Here is a 5,139-nt window from a genome sequence, read left to right as displayed (position 1 = left end):
AGGATAGAATAAAAGAAGTAGAATCAGAGAGTGAACGAATATAAACAAAGCCTTTGGACACTTACTACAAAATGAACACCTTAAAATATTGTGCCAATTTTACATTCTTGGTAATAATATACATTAGTGTATTTAACTATCCACACCTGTTATATTTCTAAAGCCTCAAAGTATTAAAAAATATTATTTGGATTAGTAGTTAAATCTCTGGGGGAAAGTGAAAGGAGAGATTAGTGATTTATTAAAAACTTGGAATTCAGAATACAGAAGCTCTTGATTTTTCAACCCTTGATGTCTGGGCCTAGACTAATAGGAAACACAAAATAACATCATATTTGTGTGAAGAAGAAAAGTAACCCCCAGGGTCTACAGTATGCTACTCTACTAGTTTTGACTCTTTGATACGTAAATCACTGGGCTGCAATTTAAGCCGGCTTAGGCAAAAAGGTACATTTATTGTCTCATGTGACAATGAAGAGTAAGAGTGTAATTGGGAATGACTAGAACAAAAGATTTGATCGTACCAGGATTGTTACCTCACCTTTATCCATGTCTTCTACTGCAAATCGGAATTCTCTGAGAAGCTAGGACCCCAGTTGCCAAAACCTTCTGAGTCTGCATTTTCAAACCTTCACTGCCAGAAAGCCTCACCTAAGCCTCAATTTCAAAGATCCAGGGCTATATCCTGATTGTTTAGGCTCAGTTCATCTGCAGATCCTTGCTTTAAAGATGGTTAAGGTGGGGCTTCCCTCGTGGCGCAGTGGTTGAGAGTCCGCCTGCCGATGCAGAGGACACTGGTTCGTGCCCCGGTCCAGGAAGATCCCACATGCCGTGCAGCCGCCCGTGAGCCATGGCCGCTGAGCCTGTGTGTCCGGAGCCTGTGCTCTGCAACGGGAGCGGCCACAACAGTGAGAGGCCCGCGTACCGCAAAAAAAAAGATGGTTACGGTGGACTTCTGTAGAGCAACTAGTTGATACTTGATTGGCAGCCCCTTACGTCAGAGACATGATCTAAGTAGGGAAGGGCAGGTTCTCTAGAGGAGAATGGAATTATCAGAAGAAGAGGGAAGACATGCTAAGTGGACACTAATAACTCATCATATAAATGTGATCTTTTAAAATCCTTAATGCCATGCCATAGTTACTACCATAAATGGGTAGAGAAGGAAACTAAGATTCATAGAAATCAAATTAATTGCCTTGGGTCTCAGTGTCTCTCTGTCTCTGTTGCTCGCTCTCTCTCTCAGACACACACACATACACACCACAGTGATGGAGCTGGAAATTAAATCCCAGTCAGTCTAATTCTAAGTCTTATGCTCTTTCACTAATTATACATTAAACACTCTTTAGCAATGTGGCGATTATATGAATAAAGATACAATGATTAGATAGCAGGCAATAACAATCACCCCACCACCTCCACGCACATACACGAATGACCTCCACCATGTGTTTATACACTCTCCTGGCTTGCTTCTAATCCAGGTGAGAGAATGTTTCATGTGTGTCCCCCATCAGCTCTGTCTCCTTAAGCCCCAACTGCCTAGGGCTGCGATGAATCACAGAGGAACAAGAAGAAGGAGGGCACAAGTTGGAGGAAACAGACAACCTATCCTCAGTCCTCTCCAGGTCAAGATCTAACCTTCACTCTAGGAAGAGATGCTGAATTTCCATCTGACCACCTTTCAGTAATTTTCTCTTCTGCACTCCAGGACAGTGGGCTAACTCTTCCCAGAAGTGCACAAAATGGCTTCTTAACATCACAGAAGAGCCTATAGATTTAGTCTAGTCTGTTCATCTAGGGGAATAATAACCAGAGAGATTAAATGACCTGCCCAAGTTAAAACCTAACGTCATAGGCAAATTCAAATTCAAGGCTTCCATCTCCCAGGCTAGAGATCTCCCACTCACACATGGACGTTTCAGTCACTCCAGAGAAGAATGAGCTCTGAGGGTAAAAATTAACATCAGGAAGAAGCTCCAGAGAAAATCATAAAGGACAATGAGTATCTGTGCAACCTTCAAAGAGTATCCCATTGTCTCCTTGGAAAGAAATGAACTTGCATCTACTGATAGCAGTGTAAAAGGAGTAACTGAGGACAGCGGTGGAATTAGGAAGTCAACAAACATTTATTACGTACCTGTTAGGTGTCCAAACACCTTTTCTGTGCAAGGTGCTGGGGACAAAGCAATAAACAACACAGGTATGGTCACTGGCCTCAGTGACCATGCCAACAAAGATTGCTAACAAAGAAAGCAATCTAGCGGGGAAGATAGACTTTAAACAAAAAGTCACAGGTGTGATGGTTATTTTGAAAGGTCAGGTGCAGGATCCTGTGGGAATGCAAAGCCCATCTACGGCAGTAGGAACGGCCACTCAGAAGAGCAGAGTTTAAGCTGAGACTTGGATGATGAGTAGGATATACTCAGGGGCATGTGGAGCGGAGTAGTGAGCCAAGCAATAGTGTATAAAGGCCTGGAGGTGAAAGAAAGTGGTGATGTGGGGATCTGAGAGCAGGTCCCTGTGGCTGAGCGTAGGGTGAGGGAGAGAGTGGAACAACTGCCTAGAGAGGCAAGTAGGGACCAGAGTATATAGAGCTCCATGAGCTATGTTCAAGAATTTGCTTATCCTAAGGACAATAAGAAGAGTTTTAAGCAGAGAGAGGCAGAATCATCTCTGAATTTTAAAAGATCATTCTAACATCAGCATCGAGAGATTAGAAGGGAGGGACTGAAATTGAACATGATGAAAAACCTCTTAGGAGGTGCTTACACTGGTCAGATTAAACCACGGTGGTGGCTTAGATGGGAGCGTTAGCAGAAAGGAAGAGGGGACTCAAGATTTGCTTCCATTGTTCCCTGAACCATGCATAACAGAAAAAGCAAAATTAAACCTGAAGTCTATACATCGTGGGCAGGGGGTCTCTGAAAATTAAGATAAAAAAGAATCCAAACAGGAATCCCTCCTGTTTGCTGGGAAAGGATTAGAGAAATGAGTACACAGAAGAAAAATAAAATTAGGTGTAGTGATTCTGATTCACAGACACCATTTCCTGGCCAGATGCTGCTGTGGAACTTTCAGAAACACCCACTAAAATAATAAATGAAAATCACATATTCGTAACAATTAATGAGAATACAGGCTGAATATGCAATGTGGATGAAGATTTTGATTTACCCATGGAAGATGGAAATATATATGATAGAGGAAAACAATACCCAGAAATGTGATAAACATTTGCATGAAAATGAGCCACTAGAAAAACTCAATACTTCTTCAATACTTTATGCACCAAAGTATCTTCAGAGCAGTCAAAAAGAAATAATAATAAATAATCATAGTGAATTTTCCTGCCATTAATTTTGTCACAAAATTTCTGTTGACTGCAGTGGAAGTTCTGCATCTAGAATGTGGCCCGGGAAATATTTATAGCCTGTAACTCAGAGACCAAAGACCTTGAACATCAAGAAAATCTCTTACCCTTATTTATATACACTGTTCTTTATCACGAAGGAAGAGCTGGTACCCATTCCAACTAACCAATCATTATGCAAGGAATATTCTGACTCACCCAGCATCTTTAATCAGTAAATGCTGTGCCAATGGAAAGAGAGCGGGGAGAAGTCACAGCAACCATTAATAAAAAATGACTAGGGCTTTCTATCAACAGAAGCATCATTAGAAAATATATGGTAGGAAAATAGTAGGCTGTAGATTTGTGGTGGCAGGGATGGCAATGGAATACTAACATTTATACCCTCTTAACCACTTTGTTTAAAATGATGCCAGCTTTCGGGTAACTACATATATGGTTAATACAGCATTTTGCATTTTCAATTTCTTGCTAAATTCCTGACTACAGTCTCAAAAGATGGGACTGCCTTACCTGACTCTTTGGCTCTCCCTCCAGCCTCCAAACACAAATTCTTCTATTTTTTTCCAGCTTTATTGAAGTATAATTGACATGTAACATTGTATGAGTTTAAGGTGTACAACTTAATGATTTGAAATATATATTTATTACAAAATTATTATCACAATAAGTTTAGTTTAAAAATAGGGAGTGTTTCACAAATTTGCATATTATCTTTGCATAGGGGCCATGCTAGTCTCTTCTGTATGGTTCAAATTTTTTAGTGTTATGTACTGTTGAGTCGAGCATCACAGATATTTCTAACAGGTAATTGGCTGTCATTGTCTGAGCATATCTTCCATGAAGGCTTTGGTCAATTCATGGCAAAAGATAAATCAGATATGAAGGGGAAGAACCTCAGATTAATCCAATACTTTCTTGAAAAGTCTCCTCTTTTTGCTGCACTTCTACTCCCAATCATGAACCCTTGAGTAAATAACGAAAATACGATTCACATTTCCAATACACTGTGCAATCTGCATTTCAGCTGAGATGCTTCTTGGTCACACAGTAGACTTGTAATTCCAAAGTAACTGTATTGCATTTTGAAAGAAAACAAGGCAGCCACATTCCATTAACAGAAAGGCTTCTTGAGCGTGTCTCTTGGTAGGTTAAATGGATCTGAGTCATGCGCTGAGGGTGAATGGGAGAATCATAAACGTTTATATAAAACACCTACAAATCTTAATAGGGGGAGGAGCTAAAACTACAAAAGTCCCCATTACTGTACAACTTTTCAAGGATCACTAATGCATGTCACCAGTGGATTAACAGTATTCTGCTCTACTGGCATTTCTGCCCTATCATTAACCCCAGCATGGTCCAAAAAGTTGAGTATCCGTAAACGAGCTTACTGCAGTTTATGTGACTTCCAGTTCTATCAGTTCAATAGGAACAACAGCATCAAATTCCTCATCTAGGCTCAGTTGTATAGATCTGAAGTCTAGAGATCAGATTCCCATTGTGTCAGTTTTCCATGCCTTGTTTTCAAAAAAACATGGCTCTGACCCTGTTATGCGTAGTAGCATACGACTGCTAACGATATTTCACTATTAATGTATATGCTGGCCTCAGACAGAACCTGGATAGATGGTGTTCTCAAATCACTACTCAGCCTACACTGCAAATTGTACTGGTTTCGATAAGAAGTAGTTGGAATATACCACCCACCAAAAAAAAAAAAAAAAAAAAAAAGTCCTATATAATCTAAACTTCTATTGGAA

At 40.2% G+C, this 5,139-nt stretch overlaps 1 non-coding gene across 1 annotated transcript; it reads right to left on the bottom strand.

Moving 5' to 3' along the window:
• Positions 1 to 4,055: 4,055 nt before the first annotated feature.
• On the bottom strand, positions 4,056 to 4,165 carry LOC115801902 (U6 spliceosomal RNA). The gene has a single exon (XR_004022259.2). It is a non-coding gene; the product is annotated as a U6 spliceosomal RNA (small nuclear RNA).
• Positions 4,166 to 5,139: the final 974 nt, after the last annotated feature.

This window comes from Delphinapterus leucas, chromosome 1 (assembly GCF_059928025.1).
Source record: "Delphinapterus leucas isolate spDelLeu-1000000601 "Yukka" chromosome 1, BTC_Dleu_Yukka2, whole genome shotgun sequence".
Classification (NCBI taxonomy): domain Eukaryota; kingdom Metazoa; phylum Chordata; class Mammalia; order Artiodactyla; family Monodontidae; genus Delphinapterus; species Delphinapterus leucas.
Note: the sequence above shows the minus strand (reverse complement) of the source record. Positions and strands in the feature narration are given on the sequence as shown.